Source organism: Nanorana parkeri, unplaced genomic scaffold, assembly GCF_000935625.1.
Source record: "Nanorana parkeri isolate BGI_ZX_2015 unplaced genomic scaffold, ASM93562v1 scaffold1527, whole genome shotgun sequence".
Classification (NCBI taxonomy): Eukaryota; Metazoa; Chordata; class Amphibia; order Anura; family Dicroglossidae; genus Nanorana; species Nanorana parkeri.
The window spans coordinates 173,154-187,384 of NW_017307795.1; positions in this window are offsets into that span (position 1 = coordinate 173,154).

Here is a 14,231-nt window from a genome sequence, read left to right on the forward strand (position 1 = left end):
TGCTTTTCTGAAAATCTGCTTACTGCAGATTCTGCATCGGAAGAGCAGAAGCAGAGAGAAGAATCCATCTCAACAAGTACCTTGTTCCTCAAATGCTGTTTGATCTGAATTTCATTTGTCACAATTTCAGTAGGGCCTAGCTGCCACTGAATACAGCAAATGCATGGACCTAAGGAAAAGGACAGGGCAGTGTGAGCTTTGAGAGTGCATGCTGGACATGTTTTATTGCCTGCTATTCACTGCTTGGTCTGAATGTTTGTGAACTATACTCACTCCTTACTTCCATAGTCAATTAATTAATTCACTAAACACCATCTATGGAATATAATAAACAAAAATCAAAAAAGTTTCTTATATAAGGGAAAGCTAAATCTGCATACTATCTGTATTAATTGCCTCTGTATTAATTGTCAATACTGTTGTCTAGTGTATGATGGGATTTTAGATGAAAACCTTAATAAGAAAGTTAAATTTCACCAAAATTATTATAATGTGTAGCAATCAATTAGAAGGTGTGAAACTAATAGAACAAATACTATAGTATACTATAGTAGTCATTTAATATGGTATAGTATGTAGATTTTTTTTATTAGGCTACTTCCCAGATGTTGGAGAATGTTTTGTAGCACCCTGTAAGCAGTTAGTTAGTGCTTAGTTAAATGTAGTTGTTGTCAGATTGTAATCAGTATGATGCTGATCTATAGTCTATGGTCATTTGGCTTCCCCTAAGCAATCTGTTATCGTTTGCATCTGCCTGCTGCTGGGAGTAAGGAATATCTATGTCTCCGTGGCCAATCACAAGTAGGCTCATGGCCAGTGGTGCATGCTGGGGAGGACATTAATATTCAAGGCTGGACCATGTGAAGTTCTCTGCCCCTGACCCTGCCTGGGGGGAGGCTGGTATGGACTGTCTTATTTGGTTAGTCCTGAAGCCCAGGGGACTAGCCATGTGCTTACACTGAGGCCTGAGTCTGGGGGCCCATTGGCTGATACTGAGGATGAAGATGACAGAGTAACTTCAACAGGTATGGGGAACCTGAGAAGTGAGCCTCTGCTGAAACTGGTGAGTCTGATTGGTGACTTCTGGTTAAAGTACTGCATAGCCAGGTGCTCTAAACACAGATTGCAACATTTGGCTTAAAGGTCCTAGTCTGTGGTGGCAGTGGTTACTTTGTTCTATCATTTAAAGAAGTCTACACCATCCTGCACGTTCCTAGCCCTAAACATCTTTCCCTGAAGTTCTACAATAAAGTTTCTTCAGCATCATATCTACAGTCTGGATCTCAGCTTTATCGTTCCCAACAGAAGGGTGGTAAGTACTATTGGGGCAGCCAGGTTGCTAAAATCCCTAGGCAGGCTAGGGAAGACCATTTCATCCAGTAGCTGAGGTAGGACGGGGACCCCATTAGGGCAAATGTTAGGGAAACATAAACTGTTAAGTTTCCATTATAGAAGGACTGAAGTTAGACTTCAGATTTGTTGCTAGTCATATAGAAACCTCTGCATTAAGAAGCATTTACTTAGCTATCGCAGCAGTGGGAATGTATTGCCATGTAAACTTATGATACAGACTAACCCTATATGCCTAATGCAGTCAAAAATTCCAGAGTGTCTTCTCAGTTAAAACCTTATAGGATGGCTGAGATAAATAGTTCCACACAAAAGTGTAATGAAGCTAGAGTTTAAAGCCCCACTCTAGCAGTAGAAAAATACCCTAGCAGAAGGGTTGATGTTTGTTAAGTCTAGGGGTAGAGGAATAAGGTGTAATACCTACCTTTTATTTTTTGCTCCTTCAGGCTCCCTCCATCTCCGTGACTGGCCCTCAGAAGGTTCTTCTCTAAGACACATCAGCCGGCGACATCATAAATGACATCATAAAGTACAATGCAGGGTCAAAAGTCCAATGTATGGAAGGATGGCAAGGGCCCACCCACAATTTGGAGCATCACAGAGAAGAGAACGCCAGAGCCTGCCGGAGCTAGGATCAGGATAAGCATCACACCTTAGTCCTCCTCCTGCTACTACAACTTTAACTTCTATCTGCAACACCACTCCCTACTAATGCACTGACACCAATACTGTACCAGTATTGGTGCAGATACCGAGTATTTGGCCGAGTACTCATACTCGCCAAAATTCTCCGATACTTATGCCGATATGGAACTTCCGGTCAGAGGGACATTCCTTCTGACCAGCAGTGCCTTGAGGGAGCATGGAGCCGGCTTCCCGGCCAATCAGGAAGCCAGCCGGCGGGTCATGACCCGCCACCCAGCTTCCTGATTGGCTAGAAAGCCGGCTTGACAAATCTAGGAGCTAGGTGGCACGTCATGACCAACCTCCCGGCTTCCTGATTAGTTTGGAAGTTGCCTTCACTTGTTGCTAGGCAGCCTGGCTTCCTGACCCATCAGAAAGCAAGGTGGTTGTTCAAGGCTTCCTGATAAGCCAGCCCAACGGTACCCAGGGATGCCGGTATCAGTATTTGCTTAATAGGAAATGGAATAATCTATTAGGGAATCACTCTACCTTTGTCACTACCTTTTCCAAAGAGTTTAGCCGGTTAATGCATATTGTGAAACGGAATATGAAAATTGTGAACAATGGTATACATTACTGAAAGGAGGCTGTCTCTTCTCAAGTAGAAGAGCTTAAGCACTAGAAATGCTGCTGTCCCTGACATACCTAAAGAAATCCTCTTTTATTTGGCTTGCTGCATGTAGCTCCTTTAAATTTGGTATAACTACATGCAGATATTGTAAGGTTCATACCAAAGCAACATCTGCCTCATCCATAGTCACAGTAGAGAAGTTGCCTATCCAGCAGTAAATTATTTTGTAACACTTAAAACGTGATTTATGTCATCGCATGCTTCAAGTGTTGATTACAATGTGTTGGATGTACTACATGTCCTCTGTAGGTTCGGTGTAAAGAACTTGTTATCTGGCCATTAATCATGACATATTTGGAAAATACACAATGGGGGCATGACACATTGTACAACGTATCTTTCATAGACAAAGCAGAGTGTTCACTACACTTTGTGCAAGGGATCAGCAGAATTTGCTTTTGAAATGTGGGGTCATTACACATGCAGCATGGAGCTTGCTTCCCAGCCAATCAGAAGGCCGCCGTCTGGCTTCCTGATTGGCTGGGAAGTCGGCTCCATGTTCCAAATCTCTCTCTGCCTGTTCATTCTGGTACGGTATCAGGGGTAAGTATTGGAGAAAATACTCAGTATTGGCACCGATACCAGTATCGGTGCATCCCTATATATTACCATGCAAAAGTGGCTGTGACATCATCACTGTGTTGCTCATAGTTTGGGTCCTCGGGCAGTCCCGGAATGGTCAGTCTACCCCTGGTGGTCATCAATGCTCCATAGTACAGGAAGAAGGAGAAGTCATTAAATGATGCTGCACATATTTCAACCTGGAAGAGGACCAATGACCAACAGAGGATGTGGAGAGGGTGAGTAGTACTTTCTTAAACTGGATAATATTTTTAATACTTTTTTTTTTAACTGGAGAGGAAGCAAAGAACTTAGGGTGGGGGTTAGGCCCAGAAGGTAGAGTTGGGTTTTAACACTTAACTTCTAAGACTACAGCTGTTGGATACCCTGGAAAACCACTGGAAACACATCTCATAATGGGACACGTTTCAATGGGATGTTGAGGCCCTGCATTGCATTGTGGGATGTGCCATGGGGAAAGGCAGAAGCATCAATAATTTTGCATACTACTGGCCTGTGTTTCTGGGGCTCTTGGCACTTACAGAAATGAGGGGTTAATTTCTACAAGTCGCCTATTATCACAAAGGAACCTTTAAGGTTTTAAGTGAATGTCTTCTTTAAATCCAATAGAGACATTTTCTTATTAGTAGTACCTGCTGCTCCACCATCACTGGGCTCTTCTCAACCAGATCTGGGCGTGCCAGACAATCTAGGGGTCAGGAACGGGTCTGACATCATAAAGTACAATGCAGGGTCAATAGTCCAATGTATGGGAGGATGGCAAGGGCCCACCCACAATTTGGAGCGTTGGAGAGAAAAGGAGAACGCTGGAGCCTTCCAGAGCTAGGATCAGTATAAGCATCACACATTAGTCCTCTGCCCGCTACTACAACTTTAATTTCTATCTGCAACACTGCTCCCTACTAATGCACTGACCATGCTGACAACTAGGGATGCACTGATACCAATACTGTATCAGTATCAGTGCAGACACCGAGTATCTGCGAAAAAAACCCCGATGTGTGAACGGTCTATCTGCGTCACACACTCCAGTTTCTATTGCAGCGTGCAAAAAGAAACTGGTGCAGGCTCTGTGCCTAATAACAAAGGGATCATGGCAATTTTCAATTTAGATAACTGCTGAAGATCCCCAACAGATTGGACCTGGCATACAGGATGTCAACTGTCTGCCGGCTGCCTATATGCTTGGCTGTTAACCCTATCAAACACAGAATTTACAGCCTTTCTCTTCCCTCTCAGCTGAGTTGAGGGGCAGGCAAAGGGAAGCAGAGAAAGCAGCTCCAGCACTCCTGCTATCTAATAGTAAACGGAACAGATCACTCCTAATTAACAAAGGGGCTTGAGCCTCCTTTGTTAATTAGGATGAGGATCTGCTCCATTTTCTCAGTTTAGAAGTTTATTCCTCTGTCCACTCTTTGTTAATTCCCCCCAATAAGTTAATCAAAGTCATGAACTATATAAAGGTGCCCATACACTTTACAACCCTCGCAAGAAGGTTGTAAAGTACTTAAAAAAAGTACGATCTGCCCATCTTGGATGGGCAGATCGTACTTGCGATCATCGCAAGCGGCTTCCGGTGACTTCAATGCTGAACGGGCAGTGTGTGTGTGCGTGCACCGGCCCGTTCGGCAGTCATCTCTCGATCATGTTAAAAAACAGCCAAAAATCGTACGATTCTCGGCTGGTTTTCCAACATGCTCGAAATACAAAAGTTGTGCGACCATACATTAGAAACGGTTGCACGCCTTCTATACACTGCACGATTATCTTACGATCGCGGTATTTCCCGCGATTCTTGTACGAGAATCGTGCAGTGCATATGCACCTTTAGGCTTTTTAGAGAACAAAGTGATTTTATACGGTTCTTTCTATCGTCTCAATAAGTTCCTTGTAACTGGCTTAGCTGGTTTCTGCTGTGCATACGTGTCATCTTAAACGGAAGAGGCTGGTGTTTTATAAGTAGGCCATCAGTATGCTCGGGGATAATTTAAACATTCTTTTATGAGGAAAACAGGAATCTTCCTCTTCTACGGGCTGCAATTCACTTTCCTCCCTTTCACGTTTATCTTGAGATGATTTTGAAGGTACAGCAGGAGCAAAATCATTCTTTGAAGAAGCTTCACTTTCCAGTAAAGGATGGGAATGAAAAGGTAGAAGCGATTGCCACTGAATGACCATCAGGCATTTATAATAAAGAAATTGACGCCTTAATAACCTTTCAAAAAAGGTTTTTCTAACCTCAGTCTAAGCGTCCTTACATCAGTCTGAATAAGCAAAATCATGTCTATAATAGTTGCTCCTTCTTCCCCCTTAGGCTAAATTAAAAGAATAAGAATGCTGCAAGAGCTTTTTATACGAGGGTGAAAGTTTATAACTAAAGCTAGCACAAGCCTTGTAAACCAGTTTGCGCGATGCTTTTTAGCCTAGAAAACAAGACAGAGAAAACACAAAATGGAAGAAAACATCAAATAGACCATAAGGTCCCATTCACACCAGTGAGCTTGTGTTATGGTGCGCATAAGATGCATGTTCTGGTGTGTGTTGTGAATTAGTGCTGGGATGCATGGTTACAATGCATTGCAGTGTTTACTTTTTTTTTTTAGTGACACCAACGCACTTCTATAATATAGTATGAACAGGACAAAATTAAACAATTGTTTTCTCAGAGTTAGGACAGGACTAGATTAAACAATTGTTTTCTCAGAGTTAGTCTAAATTACCTCACAGTGTCATTGCCACACAACACGGCAACACAAAACACATTATTGCAGTGCGTGAGGTGTATCATGGTACCATGTGCTGTGCAATAGAGCACACTAAATGCATGGATACCATCAGGAGGATTTATCAAAACTGGAGCAGACAAAATCTGGTGCAGCTGTGTATGGCAACCAATCAGCTACTCTCTTTAATTTTCAGACCTTAACTGAACAAACTGAACAGAGAAGCTGATTGGTTCCTGTGAGCAACTGCCCCAGATTCTGGCTGCTCCAGTTTTTATAAATCCTCCACCATGTGTTTAGGGCAAAGCTGTGGTCAGAAGGGGCATCACAAACCATGCCTTCTGTAATCCAAGGACCTTTCTTTTGGCACATTCTGGGGAATTCAATAATGGTTTTACAATGTGGTGCTATAGCTGCACTAAATTAAAAATAATTACCTCCAGTTTGTAGCTAATAAAACTGGAGGTAATTAAGGCTAACTCTAAGCTGGCGTACAAAGACAGGGAAAGTGCCTGTCTCTGTACAATGGATAGTATTGTGGCATATTTGCCTGCGCTACCCCCTCCCCACCTGTCACTGGTTGTTAATGATGCTGTTGGCTGCACAGCCCGCAGCCTCCTAGCAACCAATGATGCTGACAGTGGATGGAGCTTAATGGGCATGCCAAGGGACTAGTTCGTCATCAGGTCCAATTGGCAAGTATTTGACAGTAGGCAGATTCCATAGCCAATAGACAGCCTGCTATTTGTGACGTACGCCCAGCCCAAAGCCGCTGTACGTCAAGCACATTCTGACTATACACAGTTCTGAACCAAGCGTGGCATCACAAGGATGTGGCGATACCACTCTGAGCCTCACCCTGCACAGAGATTTCCCAGCTCGCCGGACACAATGTGTTTTTTTTAACGTAAACACAGACCGTGCCCAGTAAGTGCTGTGACAATTTAAAACACTTAAACAATGCCTATGATACCGCTGTCCTCTCAGACAGGAATATGAGCGGATTCACTATACAGTAGCGCTCTTCACAGAGGCAAGGATACTTTAAGTTTGTATTTAGAGCGTAAAGATAAGCTTAACGATTTTTAAGATCGTCCTTTAATAAAAGAAACGGTGCAGAAAATATACAGAAAAAGATATGAATAAAAAGAGACAAAATATATATACAACAGTAAAATAAAAAGGAATACAAGGTGAATACTTACCAGTCCTGGTTTTAGGAGTTCTGACAGAGTTCAGAGTTCAATAAGCAAAAGAGAAGTCTGCAGGGCTCTTCTTCAAGCAAGCTTTCAGCAGATGTCCAGCGATTGAAGGGGAACTCTTCTGCGATGGTAAACTTCTTGATGTTACTGGAGATCCTTTCTTGATTTTTCAAAACCAGAGCTTTTTGTTAGCCCTCTAGGGCCTTGGTTCTCAACTGGTGGGTCGTGACCCAAAAGTGGGTCGCGACCCCATGTTCAGTGGGTCGCTGCATGCCTTCTACTTTTCTAGGTGAGAGGCTCCTCAGCCTCCCCCTAGCGCAGCACTGTCAGTTCTCGCATTAAGGAGCCATTTAGAATATGCTGCCCGGCATCGAGTGTCAGCTTGAGGTGGGATAGGATGGGGCTATGGCGGCAAGGGAGCTCCATCAATACCTGCATTGCTTACAGCTCCCTCATGTGTCCTGTAGAGGTGCCTGGACCAGAGCAATGCACTGTACCATGCAATCACACCTACTACGCGTTCTGGTGTGGGAGGTACAGGTGAAACTCGAATAATTAGAATATTGTGCAAAGTTCATTTATTTCACTAATGCAACTTAAAAGGTGAAACTAATATATGAGATAGACTCATTACATGCAAAGCAAGATAATTCAAGCCGTGATTTGTCATAATTGTGATGATTATGGCTTACAGCTCATGGAAACCCCAAATCCACAATCTCAGAAAATTTGAATATTACATGCAATCAATAAAACAAGGATTGTACATAGAACAATATCGGACCTCTGAAAAGTACAAGCATGCATATGTACTCAGTACTTGGTTTGGGCCCCTTTTGCAGCACTTACTGCAATTACTTTTGCACGATATTCTAATTATTCGAGTTTCACCTGTATGTTGCATTGCCATTCATTTGAATGGTACTCCAAACACACCTCCCACTCACAGTTCGATCACCCGCACCGGAACACACAGTAACGCAAAGCAGTGCGGTCCATTGCAGTGAGATTTGGGTCGCAACTTAATGACCATGGAAAAATGTGGGTCCTGAGGTTACAGAGGTTGAGAACCAATGCTCTAGGGGATGTCACGGAGCTGGCCCCTTGGGCAGGGCTGGGGAGGGAAAGCAGGGGTGACAAACCTTTATTTTACACTATCACCGCCCAATTCCAAATTATGAAATGGAGCTGATATTGTAACTCAGGTTTACAACTTGTGGGTGAAGGCTGGGTCACCTGGGTCATTACCTCTGCCAGACCTGCATGTGTTTATCAACTTGTCCACTGGTAATAGATGAATGCCTGGTGACATGCCTTTAATTAGAGACAAATATAAAAGGTTTTAAAAGGTTGTTTTTGCACTCTCACTGGGGCTGGGGCAATAAAGATCACAGGCCAGATAAGCAGATCTCTGTTCTGTGGAATGTGGAAGGAATTGGCAAATGACTAAATGAAGGCCTGCATTTGCTCTGAACTGGAGGACAAGAGAATGCTATTTTTAATATTCAGACTCAAATCCCATTATCGTAAACACTATTGGCTATGGAATCCACTCACTGCCTGATGTCAGTCACTAGGGGAATGGACCTATCAGGTTTCACCCACCCACTAGTAAAACTTCTCAACCTCTTCACTGCTGTATTACAGGTGCAGCAGACATGGGAAATGGTGAGCTGCACTAAGGGCCCATTGACACCATGTCCGGATCAGATGCCATACGTTTCATTTTTCTTCCGCACTAAAAATGTATCCCAATGCATTTGTATGTGATTTTTGGGCTCTGTTCACACCAGTCCAGTCCGTTCCAGTGCAGGAAAAAAAATGCTGCATGTCCAATTTTTCCTGCACTGGAACGCACCGGAACGCATCACAAACACATCACAAACGCACTGCACCGAAACGCAACAGAACCTATGACATAGAGCAGGAAGAGATTAATTTGTATAATTACATTACCCTCCCCCCCAAAAAAAAACCTGTGCTGGAACGCATCACAAATGCATCACAAAACGCACACAAAGGCGTGCAGATCTGGTCCGGACATGGTGTGACAGGGCCCTAAGGACAGAGTGTCCAGTATGGGCAATCTGGGCTCAGTGTGGCTCTGCACTGCAAATGTTGGTGCTTGTGTCTGATTCATGTACCCATTTCCAAAAACTACATAAAACTGGGGAAAGCACCAACATTTGTCATGCAGATGCACCACGGGATTCTAAAGCGTGTCATAGACATTCTTTATGAATTCCTCCACTGAAGCACAAACAAAGAGCAAACCCCTAGGAAGCGTCCATCTTACATGAAAAAGCTTCACCAATGAGGTGAGAGCCTAGGACCCCTCTAATATGGGTGGTCTGATCAAGTCCACCTGTCAGTCTTTCTGGCGTAACTGATCAGATGTCTATGGGCGGCTGCATCTTAATGGATGTGCATCCCTTTATCTCTGTGTCCATCCAGGTCCAGAAAAAAATCAGAGTTAAGTTTTGATGCACCTGATCGTGGTGTATCGGGGGGGTGAATCTGATGTAAACTGACACATGTCCGTTTACATCCAACCATCCATAGACTTAACATGGGTCCGGTAAATTAAGTTTTTTCCTCCATCGTAAGATAGAGATAAAAAACTGGATGGACATCACAACGTTGACATCTGTTCTGTACTGCTACGATCATCATGGGAGCCTTGTACTGAGCCCCTGCTGATCAGAACTTATAGCACCTATGTGAATGGGACCTTAGAAAGGGAATTTATACTTACCCTTTAGGCTTCCGGTGTGCTGGCTCTATTGGAAAGGTTAAGCCCTACTTAAATTTGAACCCTGGGGTTTACTTCACAAGAGCCTGCATTCCATTTCTGAACAAACCCATACTTCCAGTTATTGGTAACTTCCAGGGGGTGCTAAGACAAGATCCTCTAGTACCCAAGACGAAAATGTCACAGTGCCCCTCCACCCCCTTTTCAGCTGAGTTTCATGGATGGAGCAGTGATCAAATAGGTTGAAAAACCTTGTTGGAGCGCTATCCTCTACCAAATAAGCCTGGAGATATTGGTTTTCATAATGCACCTCTCCATAAGCTTAACCAGTAATTGTTGCTTGAGATTACCATTTTCTGCAGAGTGTTTCATAATGGCATTAATTAGAATATGCATTATTATTAATAATAATAATATGATGTAGCAGTTAAATGACAATCTTAGGAGCCTGTAGAGCAGGGGTGTCAAAGTACTGGCCCGCTGACCGGATACTTTTGGACCGCAGGCCGGCCGCCGATAGTGTGGAAGAGCTGGCCCTCCTTTACCAGGCCCCATCAGGTCAGCAGGGGGGCCCTGGGGCAGAGAGGGGGCTCTTCCCTTTTGCAGCAGCCAGGGGCATAGCTAGAGTTGCCACCTGTCAGGGATTCACCCGGACAGTCATGAATTTGAGTCTTGCATGTGCTCTGTCCAGGCTTCAGACCAACTGAGACCCGGACACAAGATGTCATGATGTCAGGCGGACAGGGGCAACCACGGGGTCCTGGTGTTCCAACTGGAGTGCATTGAGAAGTTACAGGACACGAAGGAAAACTGGAACTCAGGGATCAAGGAGGTGTCTGAAACACAGGGTGCAGATAATTCTTGAAGGGCACAGGGGTTCTGTTTCAGGCAGATGTGTTGCTCGCTATCACTCCCCACTCTCTCTCCTGGCTGTCTCTCCTCCCTCTCCTCTGGTTGCCTCTCCTCACTCTCTCTCCTGGCGGTCTCTCCTCGCTTTCCCCTGGTTGTCTCTCCTCATTCTTTCTCCTGGCGGTCTCTACTCGCTCTATTTCCTGGCGGTCTCTCCTCTCTCTCTCTCTCTCCTGGCTGTCTCTCCTCACACTTTCCCCTGGCTATCTCGAATGTGATGATGTCACAGTGGGGTGTCACCCGGTATCTGCTCTTGTGACACCCGGCCTCGGGACGCTCCTGGTGTGAGGCCTGGCATTGTTGTGTTGAAGAATTGTTTCATTCCCTATTCCAATCTGTTTGATTCTTCTTTTTAGTGCAGTAAGAGTTTCAATATAGCATTCAGGGTTTACTGTTGTTCCTTTTTTTAGGAAAGTCTGCAAGAACAACAGAAATGAAACAATTCTTTAACACGGCAATGCCAGGCCTGACACAAATGCAACAACAAGAGATGCAAGTCCAAGTCAACGCCTGGACTTTTCAGTGCTGCCGCACATTTTCTAACTGAACAACAATAGGTTGAAGACAGCTGTTCTCTAACCTTGAAGTAAGGGAGTCTTATCAAGACCAGAAGAGCCATCTAATGTTCTTGGCACAATCTAATACCAGTACGGGAAAAAAAAGCACAGCGTGGTGGGGCGGGGGGGGGGGGGCATTATTATCTGGCATTTGGAGATAATTCAAAGTAACACATATGGTTCTATTGTTCAGCTTCCATATTCTGTGAACACACCATGCGCAGCTCAGCGTACAGCAAAAAGAAATGCTGACAGGTAGAAAGAAGCTTTTACGCCAGGGTTTTTGGAACCCTTACTTCCACTTTAAGGGCCTGTTTACACTTTAAAGCAGTGTTTTAGTGAACGGGATAGTGCATTGTGGCAGCTGTCACTGTTTAATTTTTTTTTTAACTTTATGTGGAGTGTACAATGTGTACACCCCATTCAGGTCCATGTACAACAGCGCAGTGTGCTGCCATGCAGTGACTTGCAATGTCATCCAGTGTGCTGCAAAAACAAAACACAGCATGTTTGCATTTTATTGCAGTGTACCGTGCATCACATCCATGTAGTGGTGTAAATGGGACACACAATTGTTTTCTATGTGTCCTTGCTGAGACCAGAGGCATGTTCAGTTGCTCAGCCGCTGAGTTAGCAAACCGCTGCTGAACGCGGTGCTGCAAGTCAACACTCACCACTGCTAACTTAGCACTCATGGCGGAAGTGGATGTGGCTGCAGAGCGTTGAGTGTGACGTGCAGAAGAAGGTGAGGACAGAGCATTAGCGACCATTGTAACTGTGAGCACACCTGGCAGCAACGGAGAAGGGTACCTGAACCCCAAGGTAACAAATCACAATTCAGTGTGGGAACCTACAATTTAATGTTTTAATGGACGATTGTGAACTAAAAACTGTGTCTTACAGTAGAAATTGCACTAATGGCAGAGTTTAACACTGAATCCTCCGCCATTTTGCTTAGAACGGTGCACTCAAGCGTTCAGTGGAGCTGCTGCAGCGAACTGAAGCGCTGCAGAACAGCTACTCAGCGCTTGTTTAACTGAATGCGCCTCTGCATTGACCCGGTGCAGTACAGTGCAGGTCACCACACTAGGTGTGAAGAGAGCCTCACCTGCCAAAACAATCCCCTCCAGCTATGCACTTCTCCCTCACCGGTGCTTCCATCTTCTCCCGGGTTTTGAGCATTCGGCTGCTTGATTGGCCAGGCCCCAATGATGTAACTCCCACACATGTGCACCGGGCACAATTCCCAACCTGCAAAACCTTATTTCAGGGAGGTGCCCTTCTCATTTCAGGGAGGTGCCCTTTCTGTTTTTTGTTTCTAATTTGATTGCGGCCACTGTCAGAATAAAAAAACAAACAAAAAACAGATAGTAGGAGAATTAATAGCTAGGCTGCTATTGGCCATTTCAATTTGCAATAGCCAATATCAGGCTGGGTATTGCAAGCGCCCACTGCTGCTGTCAGTCAGCAGAGGAGGACCTGTAAGAGAACTTCAGGTCCACCTCTGCTGATTGACAGCAGTAGTGGGCGGGTGCAATACCCAGCCTGCTATAGCAAATTGAAAAAGCTAGGGATGCACCGATACCGGTTTTTCGGTATCAAGTGCGAGTACCGATATTTTTTTTTCTGGTACTCGATGATACCGAATACCGATACTGGAAGTCCCATTTAGGAAGCCAGGCAGCGTGCAATGACTCGCCAGGCAGCGTGCAATGACTCGCCAGGCGACGTGCAAAGACTCGCCAGGCGGCGTGCAAAGACTCCCCACCAGGCTTCCTAATTAGTAGGGAAGCCGTCTCTATGCTTCTCTAGGTGATGAGAAAACATGTAGCCGGCTTTCTGGCCAATCAGGAAGCTGGGTGCCGTGTAATGACGCGGCGCCCGGCTTCCTGATTGGCCGGGAAGCCAGCTCTTTGCTCCCTCGGTGAGGTGACTAGGGAGCATGAGGCCGGCTTCCTGATACCGGAAGTATCGGGCTAGGCATCGGACCATTTGGGTGAGTACAAGTACTTGCCCAAATACTCGGCATCTGCACCGATACTAGTATCAATATCGGTGCTTCCCTAGAAATAGCCAATAGCAGCCTAGCTATTCATTGTCATGCTATCTGTTTTTTATTTGTATTTTTTTTACTCTGGCGGCTGTTGCCAAAATAAAAAAACAAACAAACAGACAGCAGGGGGAGTAAAACCGCCAGGTATCCCGGAAAAGTTTCCTCTGCTAGATAGAGCAGAGGAAACCTTTCCGGGATAAAATGTCTCTCTCGTCCGTCAGTGAGCCGCTATCTCATAGCAAGAGACTCCCGGAACATCTGGGAGAGTTGGTATGTCTGACAAGGGTTACTACATCTTGGAGCTGTGCAATGAGCTGCACTCAGCGTACAGAAAAACAAATTGCTGACTGGTAGAAAGAATCTTTTATGGCAGAAGAGATTTAAGGTGCTCATACACTGGTCGAATTTCGGACTGTTTTTAAAGTACCAGCAAATGTGTGTGGGGCTGTCGGCTCCCTTTCAGCCAGCATTCTTCGATCAGCTGATCGAAGGAGCCTGATGGAAAATCTCTGTGCGACCGTAGCCGATCTGATCGGGTATTCTGACATTTGCCCTGGCACCTGACAGAATGCAATGCAAACAGCTGTGATTCCTCGATTGACACGCTGTTTGTGTTGATGGAGGAATCGCGTCAATTTCTTTCATTCAGCCCGCTGGTTGACGAAAAAAATTGACAGGTGTATGGCCAGCCTTACAGTCTTGTCTGTCATAAGGTGGCCATACACTCTACAACCATCGCAAGACTCATTGGCTCTGTTCAGGTATTTGTATGTTTATGTATATATATA